The following is a 12685-nucleotide window of genomic DNA, read 5'->3' as shown; positions in this document are numbered from 1 at the left end:
TTTGCCTTGATTAGAGAGCATTTTCAAGGCCATTGTCATGTTAAAAGTAAGTTGATTGGAGGGGAGTGTCTGTGGATTGGAAGGAGGAAGAGTACAGAAGGGTGTGAAGGGGATGGGGGCGGAGTGAAAAAAAAAGCTCAATTTGGATAGTTTACAAACACTGTATGTTGTATGAGTATGTTGACAGTATTATATCAACAGCAGATCAGTTCCATGGCTGGATAATTAAGACAGATAATCAATAAGAGATAGACAATTATTGATTCCCTTTCCTCTGATGTGTAAAGTATTATTAAATAAAAGTGAGGTAGACAGGCCATTAAATGGCCAGCACTCTGGAACAGACTTACTCAGATTGGCAGAAAGGTGCCTAAAATTTGGCTATCCTTTATGCAGAGTGGAAACATTTTAATATTCAAGGAAGGATAACTACAGAATTTCCTTCTCACTTTAAGAATGGGTAGTAGGCCTGCCATTATTTCCATTAATAAGTAAATGGTAAACCTCCCCCCCCTTGACTTCAGTGTCAGGATCAGGTCCTTTTTGAGTATACATTTTGGAAACATAGGGAGGCACCCCTTGCTAGTGCATACAGCCTTTGATTTAAGGGGGGGGGGCACGATGCCTTTGAATTTGATTGGTGAATTTTTTTCCATGCCCCTTCTCCCTGCAAAATAATCCAGAGACAGAGACAATAGTTTCCCACACACACAGACCAGACACCCCCCCCCCCCGCAATGAAATCACTCAAAGAAAGGGGGAATGAGACACAGCAGGCACCAGACACCCCCTCCTAAAAGAATTCAAAGGTATCAGGAATTTGGCACCAGACATACACACAAACCTCCAGCGAAAATACCACTGCAAACCTCTTGTGGAGTTGAGCCAGCATAGATCTGCAGCCAAATCACTTGGGAACAAAGGCACCTGGGGGGGGTGCTCGAACCCCCACCCCCAACGGGCAGTCGCTGAGGCTACCTCCTAGAACTAGGTGCTAAGTGTATTAGATATGGTGCCATGGCTAGGAGACAGCTCACAGCTCTTAAATAAGCTCCAACAGGCTGGAGCCTTTGGTGTGCTGCCCACAGTAACAGCCCACTTTGATGAACTCTTAATTAAGTGGGATTTTGTTCCTAAATTAGATTGCATGGGCAGTTGGGCAGTGAACTAGGAACCCAGAGAAAACCTAATCAGGCTAAAAGGATGCATGAACTAAAGAAACAGCACAAACCGTGGCTGTCTCGTTCCCCTCCCCCATGCCGGGTCAGTAGGGTCAATTCCCCATCAGGCATTCTTCACATTCCTAATTTAAATAAATAAAACTATTAGTGGGGGTTGATCTTACTTTCTTTAATGACACTGGCAAAACTCCTGTTGACTCCCACAACTCCAGCATGCGCACTGTGTGTTGCAACATAGTCATGTCATCCTTAATATATTTATTTTCACATATTTGCTATTGCCTTAAATAGTAAATATTGCTATTGTGCTCTATTATCATGTTAAAGGATAATAAAATGGTAATGACAATTAATAATGCCATTGCTTAAGTTGCAGCATCACTCTGTGCCTCAGTTTCCCCAGCTGTCAAATGGGGATAATGGCCCAGATCCACAAAGATATTGAAATCAATAGATCTGGGCCAACAATACTTACTTGCTTTGAGATTTACTGATGAAACGCCCTATGGTAGAACTGGATATTATTATTATAAATAATAATAAAGAAACTGCATCAAAAAATAAGGCCCTGCAAAGAAGTATACACAGGCTTAACTTTATGTATATGGGTAGTGCCATGAAATTATGATGTCAAATTGAAGCATGTGCCTTTTGGATTGGGACCTAAGAGTTTAATTAATAAACAAAGACAAATATTATTTATTGTCATTGTTACTTTAATTGGCAAAACTGATCTATTATGTCAATAAAAATTACACATATATGGGTCCATATTGATCATTCACCTGCACCTTTGGCTTTGCAAAGTGCACCACTCAAAATGTTAATTTTAATACTATAATAATCTTAATACCGAGCTCCGCACATTGCTTTTCATGAGCAGACCTCCTAGTGTGGCAGAGACAAAGGAGAAAGATATGTTTTCTAAAGAGATTTTACAAAAGAGACAGAGGGCTAAATTCAGCCTGGGGGCAAATAGCTCTGATTGCCATTGTTGTCAGTGAGGGTAGTGCCTGCCTCTGCCAGGAGCAGAAAAGGAGCCAGGTTTTGAGCAGTGGTAGAGCCAACGGGTGATGGGTCATTGGCATGCTACCTTCAGTTATACCCATTGACTTGAAAAGACACCACGCATACACCTCAAAGCCAGGGGAGGGAGTCGCCTCTCAGGGAGATGGATTTAAAAATATTATTAAGATGATGTTTTAAAAAAGTGAATGGTACAGAGTTTAAGCATAGAAGTTTCTGGTTATCGGGGAATAATGTACAGATTTCAAGGGGTGCAAAATTCAGTTTAAGATTGGATGGCGTAAGGAATACATAATCTGCAATATTCCCTGATTGCAGGTAAAAGATTAACAGATCAACGTTAAGATGTGGGGGGATGTTCTTCATATGAGTAATTTGGTACTAGTTGCAGCTTCTGTGAGGCTGCTACTGAGAGTCCTAAGTAGAGAGCACTGCAGAGGTTCGTGTGCGGATGTGGCAGAGGGCACGGCCCAACAGGGAGCCAGGGGCGGGCACACGGCAGGGGCATAGGGTGGGGTGCCAGGTGCTGCAGAGGTTCGTGTGGGGATGTGGCAGAGGGCACAGTCCAGCAGGGAGCCAGGGGCGGGAACACTGCAGGGGTCACAGGGCTGGGTGCCGGGTGCTGCAGAGGCTCGTGTGGGGATGTGGCAGAGGGCACGGTCCAGCAGGGAGCCAGGGGTGGGCACACGGCACGGGTCACAGGGCGGGGTGCGGGTGCTGCACCGCAGCCTTTTTGGGAGGCATAGAGGGCCACTGCGAGTCCAGTCTTAGTGCAGCCAATCCCCCCCCCAGCTGAGTTCCGCCGACTCCATCCCGGGCTTTAGCTGCGACCTCCCCAGGGGCTGCTTGTGGTTTCACTCAGGCTCTGGCCACGTTTTGGGACAGGGGTCCTGGCAGGGCCACTCAGTGCTGGCTCCTGGGGGAGGGGAGGGCAGAAAGAGGACACACTGCCCCCTTCCCCCACCCCAGGCGGGGGGAGGAGAATGCAAGGGGGCCTGTCAGACACTCCTCTCTTCAGGACTTAACCCGGGCTGGGACCTGGGCACGGAGCTGGCCAGGCACCTTGGCCCCATAGGAGCATATGAGTTCCCCCTCCATGGAGACAGCCAGACACCTGGGTCTCACAGGAACACGTGGAGATGCCCGGACTCCTGAGTCCTGTAGGAGAGTAGGCAGCTGTCGCTGGCCATGAGGGTCCCCCCAGGAGGCCCGGATGCCTGGGTCCCTCAGGAACAGACGAGGTACAGAGACGCAGCGTCCTCTAGGAGCCAGTCACCCCAGTGCTACATCCCCAGGGCGAGTCCAGGGCCGCCCGGAGGGAGGGGGCAAGAGGGGCAATTTGCCCCAGGCCACACAGGGGCCCCCACAAGAGTTTTCCGAGGCCCCTGGAGTGGGGTCCTTCACTCGCTCCGGGAGCCCCGGAAAACTCTCGCAGGGCCAGGGCCCCCGGAGCTGCTTCTGCTCCCGGTCTTCGCCGGCGGGGGGGGGGTCTTTCCGCTCCGGGGCGGAAGGACTCCCCGCCGGACAAGTAATGCCGAAGCGGGACCCGCCGCTGATGTACAGCCCGGTCTTCGGCGGTAATTCGGCAGCGGGGGGCCCTTCCGTTCCGGGACCTGCCACCGAAGTGCCCCGGAGACCCGCGGCGGGGGCCCCCTGCCACCGAATTACCGCCGAAGACCCGGCTGCACTTCGGCGGCGGGTCCCGCTTAAGCGGTAATTTGGCGGCGGGAGGGGGCCCCGCTGTGGGTTTCTGGGGCATTTCGGCGGCGGGTCCCGGAGCGGAAGGGCCCCCCGCCGCCGAATTACCGCCAAAGCGGGGGCCCCCCGCCGCTGAAGACCCCAGGCCCCCGGAATCCTCTGGGCAGCCCTGGGCGACTCCCCTGGGGTCCCTGGGTTGGGAGGGGCGGCTGCCCCCAGGACTCCGCTGTCAGCTGCCCCCGCTGTCCCTGCTGCAAAGCCACTGCCCCTTGGCCACACCCACGGGCGGGCTCCCTGCCCCACACAGAGTCCGTGATTGGTCCAGCCCGGCACCTCTCAGGTGCATCCGATTGGGTGGCAGCCCCTGGACAATGGATGGGTGAAAGGCGCCAGGCAGAAGCAAGAGGTGATTGGTTGAGGTGTCCTGGCCAGGAGATGCAATTGGGTAGATGGCACCATGGAGTGCAGGCTCCAGCAGGCTTTCGGCCAATCGCAGAAAGGGCTTGGGGGCAGTGCCAGAGCCCATTGGCTGCCCCAGGGTGGGCGGGGGCATGTTTCCCTCCAGCTTCAACCCATGGAGGGGGCCAGGCATTGATGCCCCATTGGTGGCTCGGCAGTTTCTGGTCTCTGATTGGTTGGGGCAGTTCTGTAGGCTCCTGGGGTGTGAGGCGGGCTTGGGGCAGACAGTGGGGAGCCAGGGGAGGCGCTGGGCCGACCTGGGGGGAGAGAAAGGGGACATCAGGAATCAGCGCCAGAACCCCACTCCCCAAAGGGGAAACTGGAACCCCCCCACCCGAGATCCCAACCCCTCCCCCCAGAACCCTTGGGTCCTCCCACTGCCCCCTGGGAAACTCTTTGCCCTCCCCAGGGAGCCTGCAGCTGTGAGGGGGTTGGTGCGTCTCCCCATGGGGCTGGCTCCAGCAGGGGCGGCTCTAGCAATTTCGCTGCCCCAAGCACGGCAGCACGCCGCGGGGGGCGCTCTGCCAGTCGCCGGTCCCGCGGCTCCGGTGGACCTCCCGCAGACGTGCCTGCGGAGGGTCCGCTGGTCCCGCAGCTCCGGTGGTCCTCGCGTGGACGTGCCTGCGGATGCTCCACCGGAGCCGCAGGACCAGCGGACCCTCCGCAGGCACGGCTGCGGGAGGTGCACCGGAGCTGCCTGCCGCCCTCCCGGCGACCGGCAGAGCGGCCCCGCGGCTTGCCGCCCCAAGCACGCGCTTGGCGTGCTGGGGCCTGGAGCCGGCCCTGGGGTCCAGGGGTCATGGGCAGGAAGAGCAGAGCATGACCTTCAGACGGGGCACCCCCCAGGGGGCTCTGGGAGCTACGGGGGGGCACATGGGCCAAGGGAGCCAGTGGGGTGTTACTGCTGGGGGTCAGGCGGGCGCCAGGGGCACCGGGGGGGGGGAAGCACTCGCCATTGGGGGTCAGGGGGCGCCAGGAGCACCGGGGGGGGCAGCACTCACCGTTGGGGGTCAGGGGGGCGCAGGGGGCACGGGGGGGCAGCACTCGCCGTTGGGGGTCAGGGGGGCGCAGGGGGCACTGGGGGGCAGCACTCGCCATTGGGGGTCAGGGGGGCGCCAAGGGCACCGGGGGGGGGGCAGCATTAGCATCCACCCTAAAAAGAAAGAAACAACAGAAGGAAGATCAAAGCCAGGTCCCAGGCTGACAGTCACGCCTGCAATTGACGGGTGATCAAGCACCAAACCCAGGGTGACACAGCAAGACCTAGAGACTTTGAATCCAAACTAAAACAGAGAGCAACAATACCCAAAGTCCAAAGGCGCAAACAATTCGATGTTTATTGGGGTGAACTTCCAGCAAGCATGATTCCAGTTTCCTTCCTTAGTGTCCCCCTTCCCAGCTCTGACACCACAGAGCCTTGCCTGTGGCCCTGTTCCTGTTCCCATACCGATTCCATTCCCTCTTTAGCAAAACATGATCCCAATTCCCCCACCCCCAGTCCCTGTGCCCATTCCCCCCCTTCCTGATTGAACCTGCGTTTTCCTTAGCTATTTCTTACCCAATCATTTTACTGAAATTTAACTAACCAACCCTAACATATTGTAACATGGTTATTTAACCAATTATACCCCACCACCTTCATTGGTTTACACCCAACAAAATGACTTATACAGCAGACAGAAACAATCACAGAACCAGACAGACAGAGACCATGCAAATAAACATACAAAACAATACAGAAGTGAGGATTTCACAACTACATCTATATAGACATAAGGGTTTCCAGCTGTGTCTATTGATAAGTGAGTTCTTGCCAGACAGGATGCTATCAAACCAGGTTTCCTTTTACATCTTCTAGGCTCTTCTCTTTCTCTGGAGGTGATGGAATATCAGGCCAGGATTGTATTCCTATCAGCCCAATAGCACCTTATTTCAATGGGACTAGTTTGGAATGTGAGGATGTGACCACACACTTCCCAGCTTATGGCTGCCTAACTACATCTTGGCTGAAGGCCTCAGACTGTCACAGTAAGAGAAGGCCATTCCACAGACAGTGATTTTGATTCTCTTTTATATCTCTATAACTAGTTTAGCAATAAGAATACACCTACATTCTTAAAGTAGAGGTGGCTGGTTTCAGTGGGGAAGACGGAAGCAGGAGTGGGGGGTTAGCGGGGTCTGCAGCCCGGGGAGAGCCGGCGGGGGTGGGAAAGTTGCAGGGGAACTTTCCGGCAGGGGGTCTGTGCGGTCTGGGCGCTTCGCCTCCCCGGGAGAAGCCCGGCTCCCCGCCCGCCCGCCCGCAGCCCCAGGCTCCCCCCGGCTGGCGCCGGCGAGGATGCAGTTAGGGGAGCAGCTCCTGGGCAGTGCCGCTAGCCTGGCCGGGCCCCCCTTCTACCCGCCCGAGAGCAGCAGCGCCCGTGGCGGCCACCCCGCGGCCAGCCCAGCTCGGGCTCCCCGCAGCGCCTGGACTTGGACAAGGGGCCGAAGAAGTGCGGCGGCGCTGGGCCGGGCATGCTGAGCGAGGCGGAGGCCGGCGAGCCCTTCCCCGGCACGGGCTCCAAGCAGGGTGGCCCGGAGGGGTGCAAGGCGGCCCCTGGCAGCGAGGCCGAGCTGCCCCCGGCCGCCGCCCGCTACCCGCTGGACAGCCTGAGCCCGGAGCGCTACTACCTGCAGTCCCCGGGGCCGCAGGGCGCCGAGCTGGGCGCGCCCTGCTCGCTCTTCCCCTACCCGGCGGCGCAGCACGGCTCCGTCTACCCCGCGCCCGGCGGGGCGCGCTACCCCTACGGCTCCGTGCTGGCCCCGGGGGGCTTCTCGGCCGCCGTCTGCTCCCCGGGCGGCCGCGCGCAGTTCGGGGGCGGCGGCGGCGGCGGCGACGGCTACCAGTACGGCCAGGGGGCGGCGGGGCCCCTCTACAGCCCCTACCCGGCGGCGGGCTCCTGCGGCGGGCTGGGCGCCTTGGCCATGCCTGGCTCGGGGCCGGGGCTGCGGGCGCAGGTCTTCCTCTGCAACCGCCCGCTCTGGCTCAAGTTCCACCGGCACCAGACCGAGATGATCATCACCAAGCAGGGCAGGCGGATGTTTCCCTTCCTGAGCTTCAACATCACCGGCCTCAACCCCACGGCCCATTACAACGTGTTCGTGGAGGTGGTGCTGGCCGATCCCAACCACTGGCGCTTCCAGGGGGGCAAGTGGGTGACGTGCGGAAAAGCGGACAACAACATGCAAGGCAACAAGGTGTATGTTCACCCTGAATCCCCAAACACTGGGGCTCACTGGATGATGCAGGAGATCTCTTTTGGAAAACTAAAACTGACCAATAACAAAGGTGCTAACAATAATAATACTCAGATGATAGTACTTCAGTCTCTACACAAGTACCAACCTCGACTTCATATTGTGGAAGTGACTGAAGATGGGGTTGAAGATCTGAATGACTCTTCAAAGACTCAGACGTTTATTTTCCCGGAAATCCAGTTCATAGCAGTTACTGCATATCAAAACACTGATATCACTCAGCTTAAAATTGACCATAATCCTTTTGCAAAGGGCTTCAGGGACAACTATGATTCATCCCACCAGATTGTCCCAGGAGCCCGGTACAGCGTGCAACCATTCTTCCAGGAACAGTTTGTCAACAACTTGCCGCCAGCCAGATTTTACAATGGTGAGAGAACTGTACCTCAGACAAAAGGCCTACTCTATCCTCAGCAAAATGAAGAGGTGGCCAATCCTCCCCAGAGATGGTTTGTTACTCCTGTGCAGCAACCTGGTACCAACAAACTGGACATGAACTCCTATGAAACAGAATATTCTCCTAGCACCTTGCTCCCCTATGGCATTAAATCCCTTCCGTTGCAGACATCCCATGCTTTGGGATATTATCCTGATCCAACATTCCCTTCCATGGCAGGGTGGGGAAGCAGAGGTTCTTATCAGAGAAAAATGGCGACTGGGTTACCTTGGACCTCCCGAACAAGTCCCCCGGCTTTCTCTGAAGACCATCTTCCCAAGGAGAAGGTGAAAGAAGAAATCAGCTCATCTTGGATAGAGACCCCACCTTCCATAAAATCTCTAGATTCAAATGATTCTGGCATCTACACTAGTGCTTGTAAGAGAAGACAACTCTCTCCTAGTACTTCCAGCAATGAAAATTCTCCAACAATGAAATGTGAAGACATGAATGCTGAGGACTATAGCAAAGACACTTCAAAAGGCATGGGCTACTATGCTTTCTATACTACTACTTAGAGCATTATTTCATCCCAATTGGCTAAATTTTCAGAGTGGCTTTGGTTTTTTCTTTTTTCTGCATAAAAGTTGCCAAAAAGGTTCTTGCCTTCCACCTTGAATGAATTGTTTTCTTAAAGTACAGGCCTTTGCAGACAGGCCCGAATATCTATATCCTAACAGGAGCCAGGACTCCTGTGTTCTATCCCTGGCTCTAGGAGGGGAGTGGCGGTGGGGACTGGGAATCGGGACACTCCCAGCTGCCTTTTTGCATTCTCACCCAACAGGTCTTTGCACACTCACCACCATTCTCCTGTGATCACCCTCCAGCACTCACCACCAATTTCTGTCAGCTCTCTGTCCTTGCACACACACCCACCCTTGTACCCTCACCACTGATCTTTGCACACTCATGCAAGGATGCACTCTCTGACCCTTCTTGCACTCGCACATACCCTGACACATCCACCACCCACTCCTTGCACATGTACCCACAGTGGTGCACTCACTGCACAGCTGTGTGCACTGTCACCCCCCTTTGACACTGGTGCCTGCTCACACACTCATCCTTGTGCTCCCCTGCAGAACACGGCCTCTCAGGGGATGGGTGGGGGGTCAGGTTGGGTGAGCAGTGACCCCCCACCCATCCGCCCCCGCCCAGTGGGGGATGCAGGATGCCGAGCAGGGACTTAAAACAGTCAAAACAAAACTTCAAAGTGCAAAAGCAAAAAAAAAATCGGTGGTGGGGGGAGCCAAAATTTTTTTTGCTTGGGGCAGCAAAAAACCTAGAGCCAGCCCTGGCTGGGAGAGCTCTTTCTCAGCGCTCTGCTGCGACTACACAAGCCACGTTAAAGCGCTGCCAGTGTAGACTAGCCCGAGGTTCTTTCTACTTATGGTATATTCTCTCTATTTCAGTGAGATGTTCATTCCCTTCATGAATCTGTTGTGAAAACATACGAATGGCCATACTGAGTCAGACCACTGGTCCACCTGGCCCAGAATCTTGTCTTCCGACAATGGCTGGTGCCAGATGCTTCAGGAGGAATGAATGATACAGGACAATTTATTGAGTGATCCATCCATCCCGTTGTCCAGTCCCAGCTCCTGGCAGTCAAAGTTTAGGGACACCTACAGCATGGGGTTGCGTCCCTGACTGTCTTGGCTAATAGCCATTAATGAACTTCTGTAGGCAGTATTCAAGGTGTGGGCATATCCTGGATTTATATAGAGGCCTTATGATATTTTCTGTCTTACTATCTGTCCCTTTCCTAATGATTCCCCACAGGCGCTGTTCGCTTTTTTGTTTTGGCTGCGGCTGCACACTGAGTGGATGTTTTCAGAGAACTACCCACACTGACTCCAAGATCTCCGTCAGCTAATTTAGACCCACCATTGGGTATGCAGAGCTGGGATTGTTTTCCACTGCGCATGACTTTGCATTTCTCAACTCTGAATTTCATCTGCCATTTTGTTGCCCAGTCACCCAATTTTGTGAGATCCTTTTGTAGCTCTTCGCAGTCTCTTTTGGCTTTAACTCTCCTGAGTAATTTTGTATTGTCTGCAAAATTTGCCACCTCGCTGATTACCCCCTTTTTCAGCTCATCCACCCTTGCACATACTGGGAGCTTGCCTATAAAACAAGCTAGTTTAGTTTGGCTTTTGCAGGCCCAGGCTGTGATAGAGTCGCTAAATCAGAGCAAAGAGAAGGTTGTAATGGTCCCACTCCCATTAGCAGGGCCCGGTGTGCAGAGGAGCCGGGCTCGGCCATTGGTCCCCTGCAGGTTACTGTCTGACAGGAGCTCGGCGCTGCAGGCGGCGGGGTTTGTCTGCCCGGCCCAGCACCTCAATAGCCAAATATTCAGTAAAGTACAAATGGGGTTTTTAAAAAGTTCCCGAAAATGTTCCAGCTCTTTGCACTGGGTGATCATTGAGCGTTAATTAGAAATTCATTACAATTAAAACCAGCGCGCACATGCCTTAATTACATCTGATTTTTCATTCCGAATCCATGTTTACGCAGTAAGCGAGACGTACCTCCTGATTATCCCCAATACTCTTTATACTGTACTAATTATGTAAATTAAACCTAATTAACTGACATAAACTGCAGTTAATTCAACTGTTAAAAGATATGGGCTTGCAAGGCGCTCCTGCGAAGGAAGGAACCGGGGACGGGCTGGGAGTGCGGGCACCTTCCCCTGACCTCTCGGGACCGGTCCCGGCTCCTCCGGGCTCAGGGACAAGGCCCGGGCGGCCGCGAACCCTTTCCCCGTTGCCGGGATGAACCGCTTCCCCCAAAAGCGACCCCTGCACGCCCGGAGCCCGGACAGGGCTGGGGGCAGAGGGAGCCACCCCAGGGCGGAATGGACCGTCTCGGGCCCGCTCATCAAGCCAGCCGGACAGTCACAGGTTCGAGCCTGGCCCCGCCTCCGAGAGCCCCGAATTACCCGGAGCTCGGGCAGGGGATGGCTCCGGGGGTGGGTCCCAGCTGGGCAGGGCCGGTGGCTGGAGATCTCTGCGCCTGCAGCTCCATCCCCAGCCCAGCGCGGGGCGGGGGCGGGGGGGCACGAGGAGGCGGGGGGGCACAAGGAAGAGCCGAGGAGCTGGAGGCTGCGGGGGCCCTGGGCAGGCGGATTCGGCCTCCCTCTGTCCCCACGGCGGGAGCTGAGTGTCCGGGGGCAGCCGCGGGCCCCCCCGGGGGAGACCCGCGGAGAGTTTCCCCCAGCTGGGGGCACGTACCCAGGCCTGCTCCCCCCAGGGCCGGCAAACGCAGGGGTCACGGCCCGTGGGCGGCTGGGGACCGCGCTGCGCAGGGCGGTGTAACGACAGAAACATGAACCGCTCCCGATTCGCTACTTTGGCTGCACTGAGCATGCGCGGCCGAACTGAGCATGCCCAGTAACCTGCGCTGTCGCCACTGCCCTCTCTCTGCCCTCGCTTCTACTCACGATTTGCTGCCTGCTCTTTGGGGGCGTTTAAAAGGCTCAAGGGGGCAAATCGCAGCGGGGGGGCTGCCAGGGTCTGAGCGGTGGACACAAATTTACTGGCCAGGGGGGGTCAAGCTGCTGTAGGCAGCGGCAGGAGAGAGGCTGAAGGGGAAAAATCGGGGGTGGGGGGTGGGAGCCGGGGTTAAGCCCAGGGGGGAGACGCTGCCAGACCCTGTGCGGGGACAAAACCCCCGTTTAGGGAGCGGGGGGTGGGGGGGAACAGGGGCCCCTCGGGATGAGCCACCTGCTGCGCTCGCAGATCTGGGGGGGTCGGGGCTGTGGGGGGGGCACAGGCTGTTTTCAGTTCTGCCCCGTGTCAGCCCCGGAGCAGGGGGCGGGTTCCTGGGGCTGGGTCTTAAAGGCACAGGCAGCCCAATTTCCAGACTGTCAAAGCTCAGACACCACAGCTCCTCTCGATCCTATACAAGTGCTGCGGGGCGGTTACTGCTCCAGCCAGGAGACTGAATGCGGGGAAATATTGTACAGACGCCCCCTCCCTCCCTCCAACTCTGCCTCTCACATTTTGACTGTGGAAAAGTGTCTTCTATCAGTTTCTATGTCTATATGAAATCCCTGCAGCTCCTTTCTCTTATACAACGTGCTGATTTGGTAACTCCCTCCCAGAGCCCACATGTCTGTACCCCCTCCTGTACCCGAATCCCCTGCCCCAGGTCAGAGCCTGCACCCGTCACTCAAACTCCCCATAGCCTGCAACCCTCCTGCACCCCCAACTCCATCCCAGAGCCTGCACCCCAAACAGGGCCGCATTAACCTGTTGTGGGCCCGGTGCTAAACATATTTGTGGGTCCCCATGGGGGAAATGGGGACATGAGGCATGGGGGCAGAGTCCTCAGAGCGAGGGGCTGACTTGGGGCAATGGGATATGAGTCATGGCACGGCAGGGACAGCCCCACTCCACCCAGCCCAGTACAAGGGCACTGTTTACAAACCAGGAGCTGCCAGACCCACGCTGTCCAGCCCAGCCCTGCACTGCCATTGTGCTTCTTCCCCTTGGGGGTGGGCCCATGCTGCACCATGCTACCCCCTGCCCAGCACCCCTCTGGCTCCCAACGCGCAGTGCCACACCACCCAGAGACCCCCACAAAC

The 12685-nt window shown here is 55.8% G+C and overlaps 1 pseudogene; it reads left to right on the top strand.

Annotated features, from left to right (window-relative positions):
* The first annotated feature begins 6699 nt into the window (after window positions 1-6699).
* Window positions 6700-8708, top strand: LOC123360591 (annotated as a pseudogene).
* The last annotated feature ends 3977 nt before the right edge of the window (window positions 8709-12685 follow it).

The sequence above is a fragment of the Mauremys mutica genome, unplaced genomic scaffold (genome assembly GCF_020497125.1).
Source record: "Mauremys mutica isolate MM-2020 ecotype Southern unplaced genomic scaffold, ASM2049712v1 Super-Scaffold_100274, whole genome shotgun sequence".
Lineage (NCBI taxonomy): Eukaryota > Metazoa > Chordata > Testudines > Geoemydidae > Mauremys > Mauremys mutica.
This window is presented reverse-complemented; position numbering and strand designations above follow the sequence as displayed.